Here is a 12,068-nt window from a genome sequence, read left to right on the forward strand (position 1 = left end):
CTTATGATCTCCATCTCCGAAGCACCGTCATGATCACCATCATCACCGGCGCGACACCTTGATCACCATCGTAGCATCATTGTCGTCTCGCCAATCTTATGCTTCCACGACTATCGCTACCGCTTAGTGATAAAGTAAAGCATTACAACGCAATTACATTGCATACAATAAAGCGACAACCATATGGCTCCTGCCAATTGCCGATAACTCGGTTACAAAACATGATCATCTCATACAATAAAATTTAGCATCATGTCTTGACCATATCACATCACAACATGCCCTGCAAAAACAAGTTAGACGTCCTCTACTTTGTTTGTTGCAAGTTTTACGTGGCTGCTACGGGCTTTAGCAAGAACCAATCTTACCTACGCATCAAAACCACAACGATAGTTTGTCAAGTTGGTGCTGTTTTAACCTTCGCAAGGACCGGGCGTAGCCACACTCGGTTCAACTAAAGTTGGAGAAACTGACACCCGCCAGCCACCTGTGTGCAAAGCACGTCGGTAGAACCAGTCTCGCGTAAGCGTACGCATAATGTCGGTCTGGGCCGCTTCATCCAACAATACCGCTGAACCAAAGTATGACATGCTGGTAAGCAGTATGACTTATATCGCCCACAACTCACTTGTGTTCTACTCGTGCATATAACATCGACACATAAAACATAGGATCGGATGCCACTGTTGGGGAACATAGTAATTTCAAAATTTTCCTACGCACACGCAAGATCATGGTGATGCATAGCAACGAGAGGGAGAGTGTTGTCCACGTACCCTCGTAGACTGAAAGAGGAAGCGTTATGACAACATGGTTGATGTAGTCGTACGTCTTCACGGCCCGACCGATCAAGCACCGAAACTACGGCACCTCCGAGTTCTAGCACAAGTTCAGCTCGATGACAATCCCCGGACTCTGATCCAGCAAAGTGTCAGGGAAGAGTTCCGTCAGCATGAGGCGTGGTGACGATCTTGATGTTCTACCGTCGCAGGGCTTCGCCTAAGCACCGCTACAATATTATCGAGGATTATGGTGGAGGGGGGCACCGCACACGGCTAAGAGAACGATCACGACGATCAACTTGTGTGTCTAGAGGTGCCCCACTGCCCCCGTATATAAAGGAGCAAGGGGGGAGGCCGGCCGGCCCTTGGGGCTCGCCAAGGAGGGGGGAGTCCTCCTCCTGGTAGGAGTAGGACTCCCCTTTCCTAGTCCAACTAGGAAGAGAGAAGGGGGAAGGAAAGAGAGGGAGAGGGAGAGGGAGAGGGAAAGAGGGGCCGCGCCCCCCTCCCCTAGTCCAATTCGGACTCCTCATGGGAGGGGGCGCACCATCTCCTGGGCTGCTGCCCTCTCTCTCCCCTCAGGCCCACTAAGGCCCAATACTTCCCCGGGGGGTTCCCGTAACCCTTTCGGCACTCCGGTTTTCTCTGAAATCACCCGAAACACTTCCGGTGTCCGAATATAGCCGTCCAATATATCGATCTTTATGTCTCGACCATTTCGAGACTCCTCGTCATGTACGTGATCACATCCGGGACTCCGAACAACCTTCGGTACATCAAAATATATGAACTTATAATGAAACTGTCATCGTAACGTTAAGCGTGCGGACCCTACGGGTTCGAGAACAATGTAGACATGACCGAGACACGTCTCCGGTCAATAACCAATAACGGAACCTGGATGCTCATATTGGCTCCTACATATTGTACGAAGATCTTTATCGGTCAGACCGCATAACAACATACGTTGTTCCCTTTGTCATCGGTATGTTACTTGCCCGAGATTCGATCGTCGGTATCTCAATACCTAGTTCAATCTCGTTACTGGCAAGTCTCTTTACTCGTTTCGTAATACATCATCTCGCAACTAACTCATTAGTTGCATTGCTTGCAAGGCTTAAGTGATGTGCATTATCGAGAGGGCCCAGAGATACCTCTCCGACAATCGGAGTGACAAATCCTAATCTCGAAATACGCCAACCCAACATGTACCTTTGGAGACACCTGTAGAGCACCTTTATAATCACCCAGTTACGTTGTGACGTTTGGTAGCACACAAAGTGTTCCTCCGGCAAACAGGAGTTGCATAATCTCATAGTCACAGGAACATGTATAAGTCATGAAGAAAGTAATAGCAACATACTAAACGATCGGGTGCTAAGCTAATGGAATGGGTCATGTCAATCACATCATTCTCCTAAAGATGTGATCCCGTTAATCAAATGACAACATATGTCTATGGTTAGGAAACATAACCATCTTCGATTAACGAGCTAGTCAAGTAGAGGCATACTAGTGACGTTTAGTTTGTCTATATATTCACACAAGTATTATATTTCCGGTTAATACAATTCTAGCATGAATAATAAACATTTATCATGATATAAGGAAATAAATAATAACTTTATTATTGCCTTTAGGGCATATTTCCTTCATGTCTGTCACCGTACATCCATTGCCGGTTCATCTACGTGCATTATATATAATTAAGTGTGTCAAAAACCATTACAGAACATCATGAATAGATAATTAAGTGACCAAATTAATAGAAGTTCATCATCACATTAAAACCAAAGTACATACATAGTTCTCATCTAACAACATATAGCTCTCCAGAGCATCTAGTTAATTAAACTATACATTGAAACTATGTAAAACATTTCAATGCGAAAACAAATGCGATCATAATCGCAACCAAGGTAACAATTGATCCAACGGCATAATGATACCAAGCCTCGGTATGAATGGCATATTTTCTAATCTTTCTCATCTTCAACCGCACTGCATCCATCTTGATCTTGTGATCATCGACGACATCCGCAACATGCAACTCCTATATCATCTTCGCCTCCTCAATTTTTTTTCCTTCAAGTAATTGTTTTCTTCTTCAACTAAATTTAACCTCTCGACAATAGGGTCGGTTGGAATTTCCGGTTCAACTACCTCCTAGATAAATAAAATCTATGTCACGTTGGTCGGCATAATTATCATAAACAATAAATAAACCAAATAGTTATAAAAAGATAATATATACCACATCCGAATCATAGCCAGGACGAGGGCCGACAGGGGCGGATACCAAAACCATCGCACTATATAATAACAAGCAATAATAAAAGTAAGAAAATTAGACAAGTATCTATCTAGCTAAAGTAAGAATTTTTTCTTTCAGAAAGAAGATAAGAACAAGAGGCTCACCACGGTGGTGCCGGCGACGAGATCGGTGCGGACGATCCAAGGCGGTGAAGACGGGAGTGGGACGTGGCGGGCCGCTAAACCTAGACAAATCTCGAGGAAAATGGAGTTTTGAGGTCGAGCTTCGAGAGGAGAAAGCTTAACTAGTGTGGCTCGGGCATTTCATCGAACACCTCATGTGCATAGGAGGTGAGCTAGAGCACCACAAAGCTCTCCCCTCGGCGGCCAAAAAAAACAGAGCAGTGTGGAGTGCTCTGCTCGCCGGCGGGGGGGGGGGGGGGGGGAGGGGGGTATATATAGCCACCTCATTGGTCCCGGTTCGTGGCATGAACCGGGACTAAAGGTAAGCCTGTGGTTCCGGTTCAAGCCAACAACCTGGACCAATGATGGTGGGCCAGGAGCGAGGCCCATTGATCCCGGCTCATCCCACCAATCGAGACCAAAGGGGCACGACGAATCAGGACCAATGCCCCCACGAGGCCCGGCAGGCCCTTGGCCTCACGAACCTGGACAGATGGCCCCATGGGTCCCGATTTTGGACTGAACCGGGACTAATGGGCCACCTCGACCTGGCGGAACAAGTTGACCTGGCGGACGTGCTCGTCCAAGGCCGCATGGTCACCAGAGCCGACCACCTCTACCCTACAATACCAACCAGAGGCACTGATCTATCGATGGAGGCATTACTTTCTTTCATGACTCACGTCACATGTGTTGAAATATATTATTCGTCTCTCCATCAGTTCATATTTTTGAATGAATTGATTGAAGCATGAATTCAATGACATGCATGTGCCAAACTGTTTATACAAGAGTATACGTACAGGAGAAGATTGGGGTGGCGCTGCTGCAGATCCAGCTGAACAGGTACAAGTGCGGTGGTCTCGTGGTCGGGATATGCTCCCACCACCATACCGCCGACGGTTACTCCATGAGCATGTTCTTCACCGCGTGGGCGGCAGCGGTCCGCGAGAGTAAGGACTTCACCCATGCCAACCCAATTCCTCGACGAATAAGTAAATTTACCGGTGGCGGGATGTACCGGTGAGCTATACACCATCCATCAGCTTTCTCAAGATGCGTGTTGTTGACTTCGTATAAACTTGTAAATTGATTCTCTCTACTATACTAGTTGAATACAACTGACAAGACTGACACTGCATCTCTTTTCAGCCTTTTTATAGAGGAGAGAGAGTTAGAATGGAGACGAACGACGTATGCATGCAGTCCCTGTTCCCATACATCTCACATGCATTAATTTTCATCCTCATATTTTTCAATACTTGATATGTTTTGAACCGAATGTTCATTTTTGAAACTTTTTAAATATTTGAATATTTGGTGACAAGGCCTTCAAAACAAGATCAATCTTGGATATATTTGAACTACTTTTTAATTTACATATTTCAATTATCTTTCAAATAACTTTCATAAAACATAAGAATGTTTCGGTATTTCATAAAAAATATTTCATTTTTTGAACTAATCTCAAAAAACTAATTTGAATATTTTTGAATAAGTAATATTTCCAAACTGTTTCCCTCATTTCAAAGAATATAATTTCAGCCGTTTCAAAATAACTATTTCACAAATTTGAAAAAACACATTGCACCGATTTGAAAAACTAATTTCACTCATTACAAACTATGTCTCAAAAACTAATTCCACTTCTTATTTACAAAAAGAAATAAAAACGCATTTCACTCAGCAGAAAAATCAGTTTCGAACATTGAAAAAAGCCGTTTCACACCAAAAAGATTTATTGCACTTTCATTTCGGAAAACACATTACACTAGCTCAATTGAAAAACTATATTTCACTTGTTTCAGAAAACCGATTACAAAATACTCCCTCCGTTCGGAATTACTTGTCGCAGAAATGGATGTATCTAGATGTATTTTAGTTCTAGATACATCCATATCCGAGACAAGTAATTCCGAACGGAGGGAGTATATCTCAAAGAATATAATTCCACTCATTTCAAAGAATATTTGAAGAAAACCATTTCACTGAATTGGAGAACAATTTTTACTCATTATAAAATATATCTCAAAAAGTACTTTTACTGTTTCACTCATGTCAAAGAATATAATTCCACTCATTCCAAAATCAGTATTTCACTAGTTTGAAAAAACACATTTCACCGATTTGGAAAAGTGATTCACTCTTTACAAAGAAAATCTCTAATACTAATTTCACTTCGTATTGATGAAATATCTTGAAACGTATTTCCAAAACCTATTTCACACAATTCAAAAAGTTATGAATTGAAAAAACAATTTCACTTGCTTCATGAAACAGATTTCGCTCATTTATAAAAATACAATTTCACTTATTTCAAAACAATGGTTTCACTGAATTAAAAAAGACGTATTTCACTCATTTCAGAAACCTGATTTTAGTCATTTCAAAAACAAAATCACTAGTGTCGCATCTCTGAAATAACATGTTCACTTTGAAATGTGTTTCATATGCATGATTGTTTTTCTTCAGAAAACGGTTTCAATCATTTCAATACTGATTACAATTATTTCGAATAAGTAAATTTGAAATGAATGAAATTGAAAATTTGATATGATTGAAATACCAAAAATTAAATTAGTTTAAATATATTCAAGATTGGTCGTGTTCTAAAGATCATGCGTTCAGGAATTTGAATATATAAAAAATTTCAGTGATAGATCATTACTGTTGAAGATATTGTGCACCTAAAATTTTAAACAAAGGGAAAATGTACGGATATGTTGAAGAGAGATGCTGCATGCATGCATGTGTACTATCTCTGTAAAAAGGTACTGCACTCTCCTGACATTGAATTGACTAAAATCAGAAATACAAGAGGTGCTATCCACCAAATACTTTCATATATACATGCATATGGTCCCATAACTTTACATATGTCAGTACACCATTGGTTGCAAGACCACCGGTAGCTCCCGGCTCCGGTAAAAATGACTTTGCGCATTCCTCGACCGCACGAAAACCGTCGTGCCGAGGAGCACGCCGATGCCGGTGTTCGACCATGGTCACTGGAGTTCACGCATGGGGACGGCGCCGCAACATACACCGTCGTTCCCATGGACAGGATAAAAAACATCACGGTGCACTTCACGGCGGAGTTCCTCGCCGATCTCAAAGCTCGTGTGGGCGCCCGCTGCAGCACCTTCCAGTGCCCGCTTGCGCACGTCTGGAAGAAGATAACCGCGGCGCGGGGCCTCAAACCGGAGGAGTTCACCAAGGTGAGGGTGGCCGTGAACTGCAGGGGCAGGGCCGACCCTCCCGTGCCGATGAACTTCTTCGGGAACATGGTTTTGTGGGCGTTCCCGAGGCTTCAGGTCCAGGATCTCTTAAGCTCGAGCTACGGCAGCGTGGTTGACACCATCCGCGAGGCCGTAGCACGCATCGACGGGGAGTACGTGCAGTCCTTCGTGGACTTTGACGGAATGACTGACGTGAATGGTGTGGAGCTTATTGCCACGGCGGCCCCTCCCAGCTCGATGTTCTGCCCGGACACAGAGGTGGACAGCTGGCTGGGGTTCAACTTCCATCAACTTGACTTTGGCACGGGGGCGCCTGCTGCTCTGCTGCCGCCGGACTTGCCCGTCGAGGGGCTCATGTTATTTGTGCCGTCACACAAGGCGAAAGGTGGCGTCGACATCTTCATGGCCGTCACAGACGAACACCTAACCGGGTTTAAGCATATCTGCTACTCCTTGAATTGATTGACCTAGCCCAGGCATGTTCTCTCGAAACAGGAATCTCGCCTCGCTTTATAAATAAAGTACGGACCAAATTACACCGTGGAACGATACAAAATGGTTTAAAATGCCTCTTACAAAGCAGATCATAGGATAACCGGATCGGTTAGATAATGAGCTAGTATGGCTCGGCTCGTTAATGCAACAAGCTGAAATCAAAGCTTGACTAGATTTCGTGGACCTCGCGAGCCGGCTCATTATACATATGGACAACAAATTATTGGGATGCAAAAAAGATTTCTAGAGCATGTAATATATACAGTACATATTAAGCATGTACTATAATGTACACACGCAGTTGTAATTTGCACATATCACAGGAAAATGTCTCGCCTACTGAGAGACATGAGGCAGAGGCGGAGAGGGGAATGAACAGTGTTGCTGACGCTACTCCCTAGAACCAGTAGCAAGGGACATGTGGTTAGCAAACTCAAAATTCACATAGAACCAGCAGCGCGTCAGCCATAAAGGGCGACCTTCCTTGGATGTTCGAGTAGGCGCTTGGGCCAGATTGTGAGATGGCTGATTTTGAACAAACTTAATGTGTTAAACGAGACTTGTTACATCGGTTTGTTTAACTAGTTTTGTAAACAATTTTAAATTAAATTTTGGCTCGACTAGTTAGTCACCGAGTCGATTTGAGCGCAATCACAAGTTGCTCATTTAGCTCGGGGGGTTTGGAGTTTTAGTTCTTATTCCAGCCGGATGTGCTAAAATATGAAACGTTCTCAAATGGCGGGCACTATATGGCCCTAGAATATATATTTTTGGACGCGAGTAGGGAGCAAGTGTGTGCTCCCTAGCGTCCCGTGGCACACTTTCCTTTTTAGGAAAAAACATGTCCACCCTTCTTCCCCCCCACCCCCCCCAAAACAAAAGGAAACTCTCCTGGTCCCCTCCCCCGATCCTGCGCAAGGGGGGAAACACGTGAGCTCCCCCTCCCCCCGCACGCAAAAAACCATTGTTGAGGAAATCGTTAACTGGTAACTGCTCGGTTGGCTGGCGAGTAGGGGATTAATAGGCTAATCGGCAAGTTAATCGGCCATTTAATCAATTAATCGGATGATTTATTAGTTTATCGGCTACTCGGTGACCCTATGAGTAGGGATTAATCGGCAAGTTAACTGGTTAATCGGATGAATTCTTGAACAGGGCAAAAAACAGAAAGCTCTACCCACGCTCCATGTTGCCCTCTTCCTCACGAAACACACACCTTCCTTCTTTCACCAGCCACCCCCCCCCCCCCCCGCGCCCATCTTTTTCCTCCCATATCTCATTCCTAATGAGATGAGAGCTACACCCTTGCAACTGACGGCCATTGTTGTGCACTGCAAAAGAACAACATGAAAAAATAACAAAAGAATCACATCAGTTCGCCCATGCAGGTACCGCATGCACATACTGTCTCCACCCCCTCCTCCCCTGCAAATTACTAAGCAGCTATAGCAGTTTCTTAAGCAAATCAAGTATTGACAAAAAGCAAGTCCTGGCAGTACATAAAACTATTTCGTTTCCCTTTCTCCAACAACTGGCTGTTGTACATCCAAATAAACCCCTTGATGCTTTTCTTAGGCTGCTTTTTGTACTAGGAATGTGTTTAGAAAACAAAAATAGGGCAGCCAAGTTATAGGTTCTATTTAAGAAAAATCAGTGTTGGCAGTAAGCAACTTGTGTGTGTTCGAGCGTGATAGAACTTGATATGTAAGGGGAAAAGTGTGAGCAACTATAACAGCTTTTTAAGCAAATCAAATATTGACACTAAGCAAGTCCTGTCAGTACATGAAATTTTTTTCTGTTTTCTTTTGTCCAACTATTGACTGTTGTACATCCAGACAAACCCCTTAATGTTTTTCTTAGGTTCCTTTTTATACTAGAAGTGTGTTGAGAAAATAAAAAAGAGCAGCATCTTATAAGGTTTATTTAAGCAAAATCAGTGTTGCCAGTAAGCAACTCATGTGTGCTCGCGCGTGCTAGAACTTGATGTGAAGGGGGCAAAAGTCTGAGCAACCATTGAGCCGCTTTTAAGCGAAATTAAAATGGGTGGGAGAAAGCAAAATCACAAAAGCCTACCATTTTTAGTTTGCTGTTGTACAAAAAGGGTTGGGCCTAAAAAAGGGCAGCAACTTCTATCGGCTTGCTTAAGCAAATCCAGTACTTTTATTATGCAATTTGTGATATGTTGTCATTAACTAACCTACTGTGCTCTTTATAGTATTCAATTTTACTGTAATCACTAAAAAACAATTGTAGGCAAGTACTGAAGTTTCTTTAGGCAAGTCCAAATGCAAAATCGGATAATCAAGAACACTTGATTCTCCTAGATAGTAAGGAACTAAGCTCCGGAACAGGATGGTGTGTGTGATGTAAATCACACATTCAGAAACATGAAAAGTCACAGGGTTGATCTAAAAACAACAGGCAAGTCACATACTTAACACTAGCAAGTCACATTCAAATGTCAAGCAAGTCCTACTCGAATGTCAAACAAACCATGTGGTCATTTGAAAAGGGGGAAATAAAAAGAGCTTACTTGCAGCTAGTGTTGAGTATGTGACTCGCTTGACATTTGAATTTGACTTGCTTGTGTTGAGTATGTTACTTTCTTGACATTTGAATGTGACTTGCATGTTTTACATGTGTGATTTTCCTGAGACACAACCCCCTGCCCCCTCCCCCTAGGTCTGGGCCTAACATTTGTATGTGACCTACCATTTGTGTTTAACTTGCTTGTTCTGTGTGTCAATTGCTTGGTTTAGTAGTGTGAACTTTCCTAACCCTTGTTTTTTTATTCCAAGTGATTAGCTGTGTGTTGTGTTTGTGAGCTTTGATATATGTGTGTGAGGTTTCGGAAAATGCTTATATAAGGGGGAGGGGGGAGCTTACCCGCAGCTTGCCGTATTCCCCCTCTGTTTGTTGCTCTTCAATAGAATGACATGAATCATGGTCAGGAGAGGCCGTAAATTGTTCTTCCCAATTGTGTTTTTTTGCTCGCCCCCACCATTTCTCCCGCTAAAAAAGGAAAAAAAACATCACCATAAAATGCATATTCAGGGTGGTTCGTATGAAACTTCCAGGACACTAACCAAAAAGAACTCGCAAGTTTTGAACCATATGATGAAAATGTGTAGGAAAAATAACACATGAGGAAAAGTTTGTGTGTTAATTGAGACCACTACCTATAGAGTGTCGGGAAACTTTTGGCACAACTCAAAGCCACCTAAGTAACAAAACCACTAAAAACAAATTATGAACCATGTCAGGCACCTAAGTAACAAACATTAGGCAAGTTGAAAAGAAAAAACAAGCAACTACTTATCAAATGTCGTGCAAGTTTTGTCAAAAAGGGGGAAACCACACTAGTGCCAAGCTAAAAAAACTATAGATCTGGCGAATAGGTCCTCGTGCCTCTTCCACTCGCCATTGCTTGTCTGTGCAGTCCTCACCGCCGTCCTCCCATAAATCAGAGAACACTGGAAAAAAGGATTTAAACCTGCATATTCAAAACCCATCGAGTAGAGTTCTAGTGTAGGAAAGTTTTTTATCCTTCACATACGGGTGGATAGAGAAGGAACTGTGGTGATAAAGGAACATAAACAGCAGGGCAAAATCAACCGATTCTTAACCACTAGGTCTTCACTGTATGCAAGAAGTAGACCATATATATATGTGACATTTTCATCTCACGTTAACACTAAGAATCTAACCTATATTGCTGATTACTCACTTCACACAGGTTGCCTAGTAGTACAAAACAACACACACCAAGCTCCATCAAAAACAGAATAAAAAAAAGACCATGCCATGCCACTAGTGCAGAACCGGGCAATAGCACCGGTTCGTAAGGCCCTTTAGTGCCGGTTTAGGAACCGGCACTATTATTTCGGCACTAAAGCCCCCCCCCCCCTTTAGTACCGGTTCAGCACGAACCGGTGCTAAAGGGGTACCACGTGGCACGAGCTAGCTCCGGGGGCCGGGAGCCCTTTAGTACCGGTTGGTAAAACCAACCGGTACTAAATGGTTGTGGGTTTTTGTTTTATTTTGTATTTTTCAATTAAATTTGTGTTATCAATTTAATTTAGGATTGTTTTACGTTATAATGAGTTGTAGTCATCATCATCATCATCATCATCATCGCATATTAATAAATAAATAAACTCTAGCTAGCTAAAAATCATCGTAGTCGTCTAATTACCACTATTTAATCATCATAGTCATTACCGCTAGCTATGTAATCATCATCAACGTTGGCTAGCTTAAAGAGGAAACATTCACTTTGTAACAGAAGCAAAGAGATATCATCAAGTTCAACATAATCATCACCAACATCGAAGTTCAAGACACGGATCCATGAGACAAGTACTAATTAAGAGCATGAAGTAGTAGCTACTGATCCTGCTGCTCCCTCTCAGGTAGAATAGCATAGAACATGTATAGCTCTCCTGATTCATCATACTGGAGCATGCAGATGAATCTCTCTCCTAATCTTGGGTTGCGCTTCTCCTTACTGCCCCCTAGTACTTCTCTGCGACCATTAACAATTTTGCTTCAATCTTTCACTATTAAGCATTCTTCGCTTTTAGAAATCCTGAATGCACTCATGTGCAATGTAGGAAATCTTGGTCGTAAGCTAACCATTGACATGCGACCTTTTGTCTCGATCCACTGAGGCACAACTGTCATCGGAAGTCCCTGTTGAACAACATCATATAGTAATTAATATACTAAGCAATGAAAGTTTAGCTTCAAAAATAATGTATGAAAAAGATGCACTAATTAAGGACAAATATTTAAAATCTTACCATCTTTTGATTATAGATGTGACCGTAGTTCAATACGATCCCCATTGGTCGCACGTTTTGAGTACTAACATTTCTAAGTTTAGGAAAAAAATTTGTCTTGACAGTATTAAGATCCTCAAGCCATGAAACATAATAACTTATCTCCTCGCAGTTTAGTTGAGCCCCGGGGCAGTAGTAGGTCCTGTCTACCAAGCGCCGGACATGTTTGCTTGAACCGAAATAAGCTGACAATACAAATTAGTTGTCAACTATTTTTGAATAAACTGTATGAAAGATATAAACATATGCATGCATGGTTGAGAAAAACTCACCAAATG

General features: G+C 42.5%; 1 pseudogene; it reads left to right on the forward strand.

The window, feature by feature from the left end:
• The window catches only part of LOC125506533 (tryptamine benzoyltransferase 1-like), a 28,565-nt pseudogene extending 21,649 nt beyond the window's left edge, over positions 1-6,916 (forward strand).
• The last annotated feature ends 5,152 nt before the right edge of the window (positions 6,917-12,068 follow it).

The sequence above is a fragment of the Triticum urartu genome, chromosome 5A, assembly GCF_056163025.1.
Source record: "Triticum urartu cultivar PI428250 chromosome 5A, HENAU_Tu73, whole genome shotgun sequence".
Taxonomy (NCBI): Eukaryota; Viridiplantae; Streptophyta; class Magnoliopsida; order Poales; family Poaceae; genus Triticum; species Triticum urartu.